Below are 16,181 nucleotides of genomic sequence, written 5' to 3'. Positions count from 1 at the left end.
TCTTGTGGAAGGCATCACTATCCAGTCACCCAAGCCAAATCTCCTTTGTCATCCACTCCCCCCACTCCAGTAGTCATTAAGTGCTAATAAGACATCTTCGCAAATCTCTCTGGAATTGATCTCTTCCCCATTAGAGTTCCCTTTTGCAAGTCTATTTCTTCATACGTCTAACAGTGAGCTCTTAATTGCTCTGCCTCAGTTTTCTCTTCTTCAGTCAGTGGTAACAGCATCAGTTTCAGCTTATCCACCTCTGCCTCCATGTTGAGTAGTTGACATTCCTCTGATTTTACTTTTTCTAACATTTTATGCACTATGTGTCATATCACAAAACTGGGCACTCAGAAAAGTGAATAACTTGCCAAGTCACACAGATATTAAGTGTTGGAGTTGGCCTCAAACCCAGGACAGTCTGATTCTCAAACCCTGTCACTTTGCTTTGCATCATGCTAACAAGTTTTAGCTATGAAGCTAATGTCTGAGTCTCTTCGGGCTGCTGTAACAAAATGCCACAGACTTGATAGCTTATAAACAACAGAAATGTATTGCTCACTGTTCTGAAAGCTGGAAATCTAAGACTAGGGTGCCAATATGGTTGAGTGGTAGCTCCCTTCCGGATCACAGACTTCTTTGTGTATCCCTGCCTGGTGGAAGGTGCAAGCAAGATCTCAGGGCATCTTTTATAAGGCACTAATCCCATTCATGAGGGTTCTACCCATAAGCACCATCCAAAGGCCCATTTCAACATATGAATTTTGAGGGGGACACAAATATTCATCCCATAGCAGCTAGTCATCAGAAAACAAGACATGGGGCACCTACAGCTTCAAAGGAGACAGGGCAGTCCAGATGTTCCCTGATAGAAGACCAGGGCAATGGCTAGTGATCCACTTGAAGGGTTTCTGTTCTTTAGAAAGCACAGCTTAAGCATAACCTCCTCTTTGGAGCTTTGCATCCCCAGGCGTCATGTCCAACAGTTAACCACATCCTCCTCTATACTGGCTGTACACCTGACCAAGTGTCTGTAGTATACACTCGTCATCCCATATGGTGCCTGGCGCAGAGCCTGTCGTAGAAGAAAACCTGAATGAGTGCTTATTGAATTAATCAGTTGAAAGCATCCAGGTGCATTCTGGTGGAAGCGATGGCCAGAGGGAGACTGGGCAGGGGAAGTAGGTGACCAGATGCCTCTAACCAGACTTGAAGACAAGCCACCAGTTTCTATGCCTGAGGATGGATCAGCTGGCACCTGAAATATAAATGCAGTGACAGACTGGAAGATGAAACCCAGGTTTTCTATTCATTGTATTTTCAGCTTTGAGGAAGTTGATTTCCACAGAGGGTATATATATTTTAAATAAGTGCTTTCTGTTTTGTGTGTGTGTGTGTGTTTGAACATTTACAAACATTTTTGCCCAAGATGAAAACAGTGAAAGAGTGTGGAGAAAGACTTCAGGGACAGTAAAGATGTGGAGATCATCTGTGCTGAAGATTCAAAAATCCCCATTTTGGTCTCTAAGCTAATAGTCAGGCAACTGTATAGCCTGTGGGCCAAATTACTCTTGCTATCCGTTTTTCTACAGTTCTACAGAAACTGAGCTAAAAATGATTTTTGCATTGTTTAGTGGTTAAAAAAAATAGAAAGAAAGAAAAAAAATAGAAAGAAAAATATTTCATGTCTTGAAAATTATATGAGATTTAAATGTCAGGTTCCATAAATATAGTTTTATTGGAACCCAGCCATGTCCACTCATTTATGGCTGCTTTTTTGCTACAAGAGCAGAGGTGAGTAGTTGCCACAATGATGTTATGGCCCACAAGCCTCAAATATTTACTGGTTTTTGCATAAAAAGTTTACTAACTGGTGCTTGAAGCCAGAGTAGTATCATCCCCTTATAAGGCTGGTGGGAAAACAATAGCATTGTTTCCATTGTTGCAGGAATCTTCCAGCAGAGCAGAATGATTTCATTTATAGATTTCTATTGATTTTATGGTGTAACTTTAATCTGTGTTGGCATGAAAGTCTGGAATAATTGCTGTATATTGTGAAGGTACATTCTAAATATTAATAGCATCTGGAAAACCTCTCATGATTGATTTTGGTAAAATAACTTTAATTTTTAAATTGCTTTTGAGCTTTTCCATCTGAAAGTAGGCACGGAGGAGAAATGGAGGGATGGTTACTAGCAGCTCTCGCCCCACACTACCTCACGGGCTGTCATGAGAATTAATTAGATAATGTATAGGCAGTGTTTTTGCTTCTCAAGGAAAAGTGGTGATCAGTATAAGACATTATTATTAATGACACACAGAAGGCCTTGAGGTAATGATCTTCATCTCTGACTCACAAAATAATAGGTTTCTAGTAAAACAGTGCAGATTTCCTGATTAAATGCATGTTTGTAATGGGGCCAAACTAGCAAGGAAATCTTGGAGCCATGAGAGAGACTATTGTGATTTCAAGATACATAAATCTGTCTTGATTGGTAAAAAGACAGTTTGGGGGAGGTACTCCTGGGAAATAAAAATAGGGAAGATGGAGATTAGGAGAAGGAAGAGGAAAAGCCAATAGAAGGTGTTTTCCTGGGATAAAATCCAGGTGTTCCATTCAAGTCTATTCAGGGATGGTTAACCTGTGGACAACCTGGGCTCCATCTTCTAGATGGAGCCTCAGATTCCTAACAATGTTGAAATTAGTAAACTAATCATGTATGACAGATATGACCACTACCAGGTTTTGAGGTCGTACATTGTTCCCGGATGTTTGTCTAAGTAGTTTTGTTTAACTCTGGGGGAAAAATTATCTTTAGTAATATTTTACAACCAGACACTGAGGAGTTACTATAAATTACATGTCACTTACTGGTAAGCATTAGCCCTAGGATCCAGGTCCAGATCTACCTAAAAGCCCTGCTCATGCTTTTTCCTCTATGCTGTGTTAGAGTATAGTGTCTTCCTACAAAAACTCTAAGTTGTTTTAAATTTGTAATGTTGGGAGGATGGGTGCATGTTGGGAGTTTATGCTCCAGTAACAAATAATCCTCAAAATCTCAGTGATTTAACCACAACTTATTCCTCTCGCTAATGTCCATGTGGGTGGCAGGGTGGCCACATGGGAAGCATCTTCCCTTAGGGATCCAGGCTGATGGGGCAGCCCTCTCTGGTGGGGCTGTCTTTCACTCTCAGATCATATAAGTGCCAACCTTACATTTATGTGGCTCTGTGAGTACCTCCTAGATTTCACACCATAGGCTTCTTTGTTTATCATAGTCCAGTCCAAGTGGCAGAGGGAAGAGGGTCTGGTGAAGTATATGTAGCCACTTTTTTTTAATTTTATTTTATTTTTTATTTTTTAAATTTTAAAATCTTTAATTCTTACATGCGTTCCCAAACATGAACCCCCCTCCCACCTCCCTCCCCACAACATCTCTCTGGGTCATCCCCATGCACCAGCCCCAAGCATGCTGCACCCTGCGTCAGACATGGACTGGCGATTCAATTCTTACATGATAGTATACATGTTAGAATTCCCATTCTCCCAAATCATCCCACCCTCTCCCTCTCCCTCTGAGTCCAAAAGTCCATTATACACATCTGTGTCTTTTTTCCTGTCTTGCATACAGGGTCGTCATTGCCATCTTCCTAAATTCCATATATATGTGTTAGTATACTGTATTGGTGTTTTTCTTTCTGGCTTACTTCACTCTGTATAATTGGCTCCAGTTTCATCCATCTCATCAGAACTGATTCAAATGAATTCTTTTTAATGGCTGAGTAATACTCCATTGTGTATATGTACCACAGCTTTCTTATCCATTCATCTGCTGATGGACATCTAGGTTGTTTCCATGTCCTGGCTATTATAAACAGTGCTGCGATGAACATTGGGGTACATGTGTCTCTTTCAATTCTGGTTTCCTCGGTGTGTATGGCCAGCAGTGGGATTGCTGGGTCATAAGGTAGTTCTATTTGCAATTTTTTAAGGAATCTCCACACTGTTCTCCATAGTGGCTGTACTAGTTTGCATTCCCACCAACAGTGTAGGAGGGTTCCCTTTTCTCCACACCCTCTCCAGCATTTATTGCTTGCAGATTTTTGGATCGCAGACATTCTGACTGGTGTGAAGTGGTACCTCATTGTGGTTTTGATTTGCATTTCTCTAATAATGAGTGATGTTGAGCATCTTTTCATGTGTTTGTTAGCCATCCGTATGTCTTCTTTGGAGAAATGTCTATTTAGTTCTTTGGCCCATTTTTTGATTGGGTCGTTTACTTTTCTGGAATTGAGCTGCATAAGTTGCTTGTATATTTTTGAGATTAGTTGTTTGTCAGTTGCTTCATTTGCTATTATTTTCTCCCATTCAGAAGGCTGTCTTTTCACCTTGCTTATATTTTCTGGAACTGGAGGAATCAACTTGCCTGACTTCAGGCTCTACTACAAAGCCACAGTCATCAAGACAGTATGGTACTGGCACAAAGACAGACATATAGATCAATGGAACAAAATAGAAAGCCCAGAGATAAATCCACACACATATGGACACCTTATCTTTGACAAAGGAGGCAAGAATATACAATGGAGTAAAGACAATCTCTTTTACAAGTGGTGCTGGGAAAACTGGTCAACCACTTGTAAAAGAATGAAACTAGATCACTTTCTAACACCATACACAAAAATAAACTCAAAATGGATTAAAGATCTAAATGTAAGGTCAGAAACTATAAAACTCCTAGAGGAGAACATAGGCAAAACACTCTCAGACATAAATCACAGCAGGATCCTCTATGATCCACCTCCCAGAATTCTGGAAATAAAAGCAAAAATAAACAAATGGGATCTAATTAAAATTAAAAGCTTCTGCACAACAAAGGAAAATATGTAGCCACTTAATGCTTTCCTCCGGGGTGGCAGAGCTGCTTCTGTTCTCTTCCCATTGAAAAAATGGGAAGACCAGAAAAAATTAAAAAAAAAACAAACAGATGTTAGAGAATGATAATGAGAGTCTCCCAGAGTAGATTTGACTTAATTCATTTTCACAAGTTTCCTCCTTTTCTTGTTAATAGGTTAACTAGTTTAAGCTATTAGAGAAATCATTACAGCTAGGTATATTTTTAATTCAGATGTTGACCTTCCTATGTGGTGTCATATAAATTCAGAGAAACCAAGTGCTACAGCTGAAAGTTCCTATATTTCAGTCTTAGAAGTTGAGTAACAAATAGGTTGCTCTGTAAAAATTCCTGCCCCCAGATCAGCAACCCACAGCTAATCTTAGGTTTTAGCCATTTCCAAGATCGCCTGAAGACAGAGGATACAGACAGGCAATTATTACTCAAAGATTTCATTCTAAACATGTAATAATAGCCTTTGGCAATAGGCACAGTTTGATAATATTACTGCATGATGGTGGTGGGGGGCTTGGGTTGCCCTTTTCAGCCTGTGGTCTAGTAACTTCTTTTGTTGTGAGCTGTATTTTTTCGGTGAGTCGGAGACACAACCAAACAGAGTAAATGTAAAAGGAACATTAACCACACACACAACACACACATTTTGAAGAAGTTTTGCAAGAAGAAAAATGGCTTTGAACAAGTAACAGCAAAGCTGATAGTAGATATTGGATTTTTATGTCTGTTTAGCCCTATTCAGAAGTCCAGAGAACCCAGATCTTCTACCAAAATTGTACTGTTGTCTCGGAGGCAAGTTCTAGGCATGGAAAATGGTGTTCACAATCATGATTCACATTTAGGCACTGGAGGAGAGAGTAGTGTTAGGAGGAAGGAAGTTATCAGGGTGAAGAACTGTAGTAGTATCCTTGTGTTTGGGTCCATTCTCACACGCACAGATTATGTAACCAGGACATTTAACTTTGCTTTCTTCACTTGTAAGGTGAAACTGTAGAAGACTGAAGCTCTAAAATTGGCAATGAAAATAAAGGGAGGGATTGTGAGTTTAGAGGTACAGAAGAACTGAGAAATTTCTTTTTTAGGCTAGAAGAGACTTTAGAGTATTTTTACTTATGCTGAGTTAGTTGAGAGAGTTACTGAAGGTGTAGGAGAAAATTTCTGCCATAGCAAGCTTGTGAAAGAGGTGGGAGAAAGTGACATCAGGAGATCACTCTGAAAGATTCAGTCCAGAAAGGTGAGGCAGGCTGGTGTGGGAACATAGTGGGTGGAGATACAGGTAGTGAGGAGGATGAGGCAGCGTCAAGAAGATAAAAGGTCTTGTACCAGCTTGGTCATCTGCTAGGATATGTGAGTAGGGAGGGAAGATGGCCATAGTAGAGAAAAAGTTAAGAACAACTATGTGGAGAGATCAAGAAAGTTACCAAGAAGGGAATAGCAACATTTTGGAGGACATCAAGGACTCACCTGAAATTAAACAACAAGAATGGCAGTATAATCATTTACTGTATTTTCATGCTTCAAAACACAAGGACAAGGGCTGAGGAGGTCTGAATGAAAGATGGGGCCACTTTGAAATGATTGCCCTTGGCAACTTGGCTAGGAAGGGCAGCAGAAGAGTTTGAAGTTTCCTGTGGTCTCTAGAAGAGGGTAGAGAAGGATCAATTGAAAGGAAAGTATAATTTGAATATGCAGGAAATACTAGAGGCAAAACAATACTCAGCAAAGATGCTCTAAGACCCCTGGGTGACTGAAATAGCATGGAAATTACTTTCTCCTTGTGAGAAGGCTGAGCAACAAGGCAGAGGGCCCGACTATGAGCCCGATAAAGCCAAGGCCAAAGTCGCTTTTATTTTGATATCCCAGGCCTTAGTATGTTGTCACAGAGTAGTTGCTCAGTTGATCATTTTGGAAGCAAAGTAAGCTGAATGTAATCTATGATGATGTAAGAAGATGAAATCAGGAAAAAAAATTCTGCAGTGACTGGGATGTAGGTTGACACGCAAAGTTCTTGTCTCATTTAGAGGAGGTGATCTGTTTATCCTGGCAAGTACCCCATCATGGGCTTTCCTTTCCTCGCTATGACTGGCTCCACACATAAGGGGTAATTTCCCTAACTATACCAGCCCCACTTCTATAGGAAGGGTTTCTGCTCTCGTCTTGATAGAAAATTATATTCTTTTGCTTGCCTGTATGAATACATTTTATGGTTATGGATTTGAATACATTCTTGATAGTCATTTCAGGAGATTCAGATAAGATATAAAAAATGAAACAGAAATGAGAACCCAACTAACTTATATTAGAGATGGGTGAATCCATTTGTGGGTTGTTGAATTTTGAAAAATAGCCAGGAAAGAAAAGACAAATCAAACAGCCAGCCCTGCCAAATGTAAGATTTTTTTCCATTTATTTTGCTAAGTGTGGATGATTATTACATATTTATGAAAATATTCACAGCTTAGTTGTGAATGTCCTGAAGCATTTTTTTCTACATGTAATGAAGTCTGGACTGCATGGGGCTCTCTTGCTCCATTATTCTGCCCTTAAAATATATCTGAGAAGTGTTTGAGGTTTGATATGGAGTTTATGGGTTAATTAGGGGCTTTGCTGGTAGCTCAGCTGGTAAAGCATCTGCCTGCAATTCAGGAGACCTGGGTTCAATCCCTAGGCTGGGAAGATCCCCTAGACAAGGAAATGGCAACCCACTCTAGCATTCTGGCCTGGAGAATTCCATGGACAGAGGGGCCTGATGGGCTATAGTCCATGGGGTCACAGAGTCAGATATGACTGAGCAACTTTCATTTCACTTATGGGTTAATTATATTGGAGTAGGTTTAGCTAGGTTCTGACAATCAAACTAAAATACCAGGGAGACATTTTTAATTTTTGAGAGATACTATGAAGTTTCTACCTTTAATGCATACAAGTAACATGTTTGATCATCAGACAGAACTATTTTGATGCTGAGTTCTGAAGGCTTTATGAGCTATAAATGTAAGTATAGCACTTTTATTTCCAGCTTGGGAACTAAATACCCTGTGTTTAAGTCATAACCTGAACAAGCAACTTTCTTATTCTATTTCTTAAATCTATTTCTATTAGAGAATTGGTGCGTTCTTATACTCAAGCTTTGTCTTAAGATGGGATTCAACTTTAATTTCTATCTAGTATTAATGTTAGGCCAGAAACAATGGGCTGTTTGTGGCTTTGGGATATAGATTGTTGAATTTTAAGCAGGTGCAAGAGGGAAGCTGCTGTCATGGTTGTGACCACAGTTAGAAACAGTGGGATTGGAAACATCAGCACAGTGGATGTGTGTTTTCCAACTTGGAAATTCTAGAGCTAGAATAAAATGTGTTTGGGCTTATTTGTTTGCTTTTGGGTACCCAGGCAAATAAAATTGAGTTATTATGACTTGCAGATGAAAGTGGCCATTGCTGAGAGATTGATGGAATTTAAGGAGGGAGAGTGTCCCACAGTAAAATTTTTTTTAGAATTTCATGTAAAGACACAAGGAAAACTTGCATCTCTGTAACTGTCCATTTGCTAAAAGTAGCTATATTCCCAGTGCTTACTTTCCTCTTGTACTTCTGAACTTTAAGCCTTTAGCCCAGGAGCACTTAGGAATTTGTCATTGTAATTCTCTGGCTATCATTTCTTGCCTGCGGACCCAGCTTTCCTCTCCTTGGGCAGTCAGTGCTCTTGCTAGGTTGTTTATCCATAGAGAGTAGTATAGAGTCAGCTCATTAGCAGCGGGGCATGTGATTTAGGTGCACTGTGGAATTCAGGAGGGCTGTATTAGGAGGCCTCACCAGACAGCCTTTGCCGTGGGCGCTGCACTTTGTTTTCCCCAACAGGACAATTTGGGTTTAAATAACATTTTCCTTGTGGTCAAAACCTCCCTCCAGCTTCTTTTGGGGGGAAAAAAAGTGTTGGGGAGAAAGGAAGGAAGAACGGAAACTTGATGGTTTAGTTTGGAAATTTCAAGGCTCTGATTTTAGCTTAGCAAGAAGCTACAAGACCTTGGCCAAGACAGATGCTTGTAGACATGTACCTGCCTGAGTAGCAGTGGGGAGGGAGGTGGGGGACCCACTTTTCTGGTTTGCAGTCTGTTCCTTTATGCTCACCAGTACTTCCTGCCTTTCATTTATATCTTTGCTCCTGCCTCTGCCTAAATCTTTCCTCTCCTTTCCTGTCTTTGACTCCTAGCCCAGTATATTTGTCCTGTTTTGAAATATGGTGTGTGTGTATGCATGTGCTGTTTTGTTTTTCTTTGCATAGCATTCCCACAGTGATTCTGTCATTTCAATATGGATACCTCCATACTGGCCTTTTACAAGGGCATGGTCAGCTTGTTCTGCACTGAAACCTACTATGTGCCAAACATTTTGCCAAGAGCAGTATACATATAGTGTTTAATTTGTGGTAGGACAAAGTAATATAATTAAGAGTTAACATATACATAGCACTTACTAAATGCCTGATGCTATTCTACACACCTCCTTGTTGTTGTTCAGTCGCTCAATCATGTCCAACTCTTTGCGACCCCATAGGCTGCAGCACACCATGCTTCCCTGTCCTCACCAACTCCTGGAACTTGCTCAAACTCATGTCCATTGAGTCGGTGATGCCATCCAACCATCTTGTCCTCTGTTGCCCCCTTCTCTTTCTGCCTTCAATCTTTTCCATCATCAGGGTCTTTTCCAATGAGTCCGGTTCTTCACATCTGGTGGCCAAAGTATTGGAGTTTCAGCTTCAGCATCAGTCCTTCCAATGTATATTCAGGACTGAATTCCTTTAGGATGGACTGGTTTGATCTCCTTGCAGTCCAAGGGACTCTCAAGAATCTTCTCCAAAACCACAGTTTAAAAGCATCAGTTCTTCAGTGCTCAGCTTTCCTTATAGTCCGACTCTCACATCCATACATGACTAATGGAAAAAGCATAGCTTTGACTACATGGACCTTTGTTGGCAAAGTAATGTCTCTACTTTCTAATATGCTGTCTAGGTTTGTCATAGGTTTTCTTCCAAGGAGCAAGCATCTTTTAATTTCATGACTATAGTCACCATTTGCAGTGATTTTGGAGCCCAAGAAAATAAAATCTGTCACTGTTTCCATTATTTCCCCATCTCTTTTCCATGAAGTAATGGTACCAGATGCCATGATCTTAGTTTTTTGAATGTTGAGTTTTAAGCCAGCTTTTTCACTCTCCTCTTTCACCTTTATCAATTTGTTTTATATTCACAGAGATCCTATGAAAGTTATATCTGTCAGATCTGTCCAGGAGACAGAAACCATACTGTTTTAATAGCTTTATTGGGTACAGTTTTACATACCATAAAACTTACCATCATAAGTTTACATCATAAGTTTATATAAGTGATTTTTAGTACATTTATATATGTATATAATTATCACTATAATCTAGCTCTAGAGCATTCCCATCACCCCCCAGAACTCCCTAGAGCCTGTTTGCAGTCTGTACTTGCTCCCATTTCCAGCCCCATATGCTCTGTATCTGTATAGATATATTTTCTGGATATTTCATAAGTGTGAAACCATATAGTCTGTGGTATTTTGTGTTGTTGTCTTTCACTATTGTTGTTGTTTAGTTCCTAACTCATGTCTGATTCTTTGCGACCCCATGGACCATAGTCTGCCAGGCTCCTCTGTCCATGGGATTTCCCAGGCAAGAATATTGGAGTGGGTTGCCATTTCCTTCTCCAGGGGATCTTCCAGACCCAGGGACTGAGCCTGTGTTCCTGCATTACAGGCAGATTCTCTACCACTGAGCCACCTGGAAATCCCTTGTCTCGTGCTGGCATAATGCTTTTAAACATCACACATGTAGTTGCATACATCACAGGTTCATTCCTTTTTATTGCTGAATCGAATTTTCTTAGAAGGTTATACTTACTACGTTTTGTTTATTAACTCCCCACATGATGGACATTTACGTTTTTCTAGTTTTGACTATAATGAATAATGAGTGGGCATGTGTTGTCATTTCTTTTTGTGTGTGTGTGTGTGAAAATAATATTTTAATAGTAACAGGAACACACAGCACCTCCTGGGCTGGAGGGTCCAAACAAGAACACTAAGCACAAGCCTCCCAGGTACCAAAGCTGCTTCCCTCACAGCTCTGTTGTGACAAAGGTCAGACACACCCCAGGTCTCCCTCAAGGAGGGGGCCCCCCGAGGCCCTGGCTCCTTACACAGCGAAGGTCACATGGATACTGCAGGTTTATCGTAAGTTGCCAATTGCACTTTTTTTTTTCTTTTCAACATCCTGTTCTGCAGCTTCCTTGGCCCTTTTTGCCCGGGATGCCGAAGAGCCGGGCGTTGGCACGGGCCATGCGGAGACTGGCAAATGCCTTAAAGTTCTTCTCCTCCTCTGTGATGACTCTGGCTTTCTCCTTCTTATAGACGTTCCGTATGGGCATAACAGGTCCAGTCAGCTGAGTGGCCAGTTTGAGCTCTTCAGCAGAGCTGTCTCCCTTCTTGGGGGCCGAGGGCTTCCTGGGGAACAGGATAAGTTTGGAGCGGTACTCCTTGAGCCGCTGCACGTTGGCTTGCAGGGACTCCGTGCACTTGTTCCGCTGCCTCGGGTCCACCGAGATCCCAATGGTCCGGGCCACCTTCTTGTGGATGCCGGGCACCCTAAGCTCCTCCAGGCTGAAGCCCCTGCCGGCACGAACCTTCGTGTGGTACCTGACTGTCGGGCATCTCACCACCGGCCGGAGAGGACTGGACGCGGGGCGCGGGGCAATGCGGCACGCCTTGGCCTGCCAGGCCTTGCGTCTACGGATCTTGCGAGCCGGCTGGTTAAACCACGTGGCCACGCGCCGCTGCCAGTCCTTGTGGAAGTGGGGCTTCAGGATCATGCCATTCTGGCTAGGCGCCATGGCTGCGGCCGGAAGGCCTCCTCCGAGGGCTCACGGCCGGGAAAGAAAAAAGCTTGTCATTTCTTTCAGATAGATTCCTAGGCCTGGAATTACTTGGTTATATGGTAAGTTTATAAACAACTTTCAAAGAAACTTCCAAACTATTTCCATACACCAAAATGGTGTATGTGCCATTTTGCTTCCCAGGTGGCACAGTGATAAAGAGCCTGCCTGCTGATGCAGGAGATGCAAGAGACAGACGCGGGTTCAGTCCCTGGGCTGGGAAGATCCCCTGGAGTAGGGAATGCCAACCCACTCCAGTATTATTGCCTGGCAAATTCCATGAACAGAGGAGCCTGATGGGCTACAGTCCATGGGATCACAAACTAAGCACTGCACAGCACGTCCCGTTATACATGCCTATGAACAATGTGTGAGAGTTCCAGTTTCTAGTACATTCTTGGTTCAGTTCAGTTCAGTCACTCAGTCGTGTCTGACTCTGCGACCCTATGAATCGCAGCACGCCAGGCCTCCCTGTCTATCACCAACTCCTGGAGTTTACCCAAACTCATGTCCATCGAGTCGGTGATGCCATCCAGCCATCTCATCCTCTGTCGTCCTCTTCTCCTCCTGTCCCCAATACCTCCCAGCATCAGGATCTTTTCCAATGAGTCAACTCTTCGCATGAGGTGGCCAAAGTATTGGAGTTTCAGCTTCAGAATCAGTCGTCCGGTGAACACCCAGGACTGATCTCCTTTAGGATGGACTGATTAGACCTCCTTCTCCAACACCACAGTTCAAAAGCATCAGTTTTTCGGTGCTCAGCTTTCCTCACAGTCCAACGCTCACATCCATACATGACCACTGGAAAAACCATAGCCTTGACTAGACGGACCTTAGTCGGCAAAGTAACGTCTCTGCTTTTGAATATGCTAGGTTGGTCATAACTTTCCTTCCAAGGAGTAAGTGTCTTTTAATTTCATGGCTGCAGTCACCATCTGCAGTGATTTTGGAGCCCCCCAAAATAAAGTCGGACACTGTTTCCACTGTTTCCCCATCTATTTGCCATGAAGTGATGGGACCAGATGCCATGATCTTCGTTTTCTGAATGTTGAGCTTTAAGCCAACTTTTTCACTCTCCTCTTTCACTTTCATCAAGAGGCTCTTTAGTTCCTCTTCACTTTCTGCCATAAGAGTGGTGTCATCTGCATATCTGAGGTTATTGATATTTCTTCTGGCAATCTTGATTCCAGCTTGTCTTATTTGGTAAATTGTCTATTAAAGTCTCTTGCTTGTTATTAATTTATTTATTTGGCTGGGTTGGGTCTTCATTGCTGTGCAGGCTTTTCTCTAGTTACAGAGAGCAGGGACTACTCTTTAGTTGTGGTGCACTGGCTTCTTTGCCGTGGCTGCTCTTGTTGCTGAGCACGAGGTCTGGGGCACTTGGGCTTCAGTAGTTGTGGCCCATGGGCTCAGTAGGTGCAGCTCCTGGGCTCTAGAGCACAGGCTCAGTAGTTGTGGCAGGTAGGCATAGTTACCCCATGGTATGTGGGATCTTTCCGGATTAGATGTTGACTCTGTATCTCCTGGATTGGCAGGCAGATTCTTTACCACTGAGCTACCAAGGAAGCCCTTATTGTCTTATTTTTGAGTTGAAAGACTTCTTTATATATCCTGAATGTAAATCCTTTATCAGATACATAATTTGCAAATGCTTTCTCCCAAGCTCTAGATGATTTCTTCATACATCAATTGTTTTGAGAAAATTTAATATGAAGAATTATTAGCCGTTTTAACATACACATTAACCATGTACTGAAAGGCCAAAAAAGAACACAGAGGCTTCATGGAGGCAACCACTGCAAGAAGCAGCAAACACCTCTAAGGATGGAGAACAAAGGGAAGAGGTTAAAATCATAAGAGTTAGAAGCCCAGAGAATGAGCTTAGTCCTCTCGGGAAAGGATGCCTCCTTGTTGGTGCTAGTCTCTTTGTGGAAATACAATGAAGGCTCTTGGAATGTTGGAAAACTGCAAACTGGAGTCAACTGCAGGCTTTGAAACTAACTGCCACTGATGAGAAGAAGAAAAAGATTAGAGCAACTGACAAGAAGGTCAACAAGAAGTCCCATTTTCCTCCTCTGACCTTCCAGGCTCCTCCCCCTTCCACATTGGCAGAGCCTAAAATGAGCAATATGACAAAGCAGAAACGTGGCTTGCAGAGTTCTATCCTTAGCATTAAAGATTAGAGTATAAAAGGGAGGGCTTATAGAATGTAGCTTAGTAACCAGCATGTGTAGATGGAGCAAAGAAATTATATAACTTTCCCAAGATATTAAAGCTGATAAGGAACAGAGCTGGATTTGAACTCACACATCTGGCTCCAGATTTCTTAACTGCAACTAGTCCGTTTTCTTAACAGCAATTATTCTGCCTCTCTCATCCAACCACATGTTTTAATAAGGCATGCCGTTTGCAAACGGTTTTTCTTCCTGTTTTGTACTCTTGGATCTTCTGTGATCCTGTGATCTTATTAGCTGAGAAAAGCTACCATAATTTTCTGGAATTCTTGAATGCATAAGAGAATCATAAAATTCTATACCCTAATTAGAGAGACCCCAGACAGTGAGCTTTGGCTTCAGCCTTCAAAACAATCCAATCTACCTGGTTTATTCCTTTTTTAAAAAAACCTGTGTCTTTTACTTTCAACTGTCAGCTTCCTACAACATCAAAATGATTTACTAACAAGAGCAAATGTTTTTCTCCCAGAATGACTCATGGGGGTTGGGAGAACTTGGCATGAGGATATCATATCATTTGGATATGATTCTCTCAGAGGGTAAGAGTCTAATTCACTTGGTTCTGTGTTTTCCAGTTGATCATGTCTTTCCTATTTTTTAGTTGCTTTCTAGTTCTCTGAGTTTCAGAATATAGTTCACCGTTTTTACTTTGGACTTGAACTTGATGCTCTCATTCCTTAACTTGCAAGTTCTAGAGTAGTATCAATTTCCCCAAATGAGAGATTTGGCAAATTTTCTTTGTTTCCAGATGAGTCACAATATAGATATTATACATAAATAATTGGTTCATAGGTTGTTTGGTAGCTTTATGCTAAGATTTTGAAAGCGACATTAGAGAATACTTACAAGAGTACAGGTACATAATTTAGCACAGACAAAATAGTGTTGCAACGAAATAAAGTAAGCTGTCTGGGATATGCACATAGTAAATGAACATCCTCCAATTCTATGAATTTACCTGTAGGATTTATCCAGACCAAAATCTGGACCAGAATTATCTCACTACACATTGAAAACATCAGAAAGGATAAAAAAAATTTAATTTAGTGAATGGCTTGTTAATGGTCAGTTAATTCTTTTTTCCTTTCAATGAAAGTTGCAGTCCATTTAAGAATAATCTAGCTCTTTCAGAATAATTTCCCCTTTGGTGATAAATTGTTACTGTTTCAAACAGCCATTAAAAACAATATGAATTCAGCCAAAGCAGTCAGGACCTAAAAGATGACTTTAGTTTTGTAGCTGGAAATACTCAGATGTCCACCCACAGCATAAACATCTCTAATGGTCTGGGAGATGGTGAGGAAGCTACTTTCTCACATATGCTTTGACTTTTAGGATTTTTGTCCTTTTCTGGCCAGGGAGCCTGTGAAAGGAAATTCAAGGGTTGTAGGTTCTGAATATATGACGTCTATGTGGGACCAACAGGAGTAGTAAATCTGGTACTTGCATCTGAGTATTAGCATAGTTCTTGATTCATCATTGGCTTCAATGTTTCCAGGATCTTGTTCACATGTGATTTGTCCTAGGGTCAGCTGGTTGTGATTTTATTATACATTTACCAGCAAATGGTTGATAATGAATTAATACAAATAAAACACTCTGCCTGACATTGACTATACTTCTGAGTAAAGGAAAATGTCCATAGCTTAAACATGCAATTTTTTTTCTTAAGAGATACTTTTTAAGAAAAATATTTCTGTAGGCAAATGAGTTTGTGAATTGCTGCATGCTCTCTTGCTCTACTAATGATTCATAAAGCACACTAATATCTTAAAGGTTCTGAGAAGTCCCACAGTACCTAGTGCTGGTGGATTTTGTTAATCCAGTGTGCTCACCTAATTGACTTTCTGTTTATTGATGGTGTGTTATAACCTGCTACCCCATCAGCTCCCAAACATGTCTTGAATATTTGTTTATTTGAAGAATAATTCTGTTATCTATGAATGAATATTAAAGTTTCTTTGTAGAATAAGGATGGGTGGGTGGGAGACACATATGAAAAATGAAAAATAAGATGGCAGGAGAAGTCTTATCTGGATGTTGTCTGAGATGTTAAAAACACACGGGGCCCTGCCTTGAGCTAATGGGATGGTTTTGTAGC

The 16,181-nt window shown here is 41.2% G+C and overlaps 1 protein-coding gene and 1 pseudogene across 3 annotated transcripts in view; one reads left to right on the top strand and one right to left on the bottom strand.

Moving 5' to 3' along the window:
* LHFPL3 (lipoma HMGIC fusion partner-like 3) overlaps positions 1–16,181 on the top strand; it is a 640,749-nt gene that overhangs the window by 42,778 nt on the left and 581,790 nt on the right. The gene's annotated exons all lie outside the window — the stretch shown is intronic.
* On the bottom strand, positions 11,143–11,861 carry LOC102168414 (annotated as a pseudogene). The gene has a single exon (XR_001295592.2). The product of XR_001295592.2 is annotated as a 60S ribosomal protein L13 pseudogene (transcript).

Source organism: Capra hircus, chromosome 4 (genome assembly GCF_001704415.2).
Source record: "Capra hircus breed San Clemente chromosome 4, ASM170441v1, whole genome shotgun sequence".
Classification (NCBI taxonomy): domain Eukaryota; kingdom Metazoa; phylum Chordata; class Mammalia; order Artiodactyla; family Bovidae; genus Capra; species Capra hircus.
Note: the sequence above shows the minus strand (reverse complement) of the source record. Positions and strands in the feature narration are given on the sequence as shown.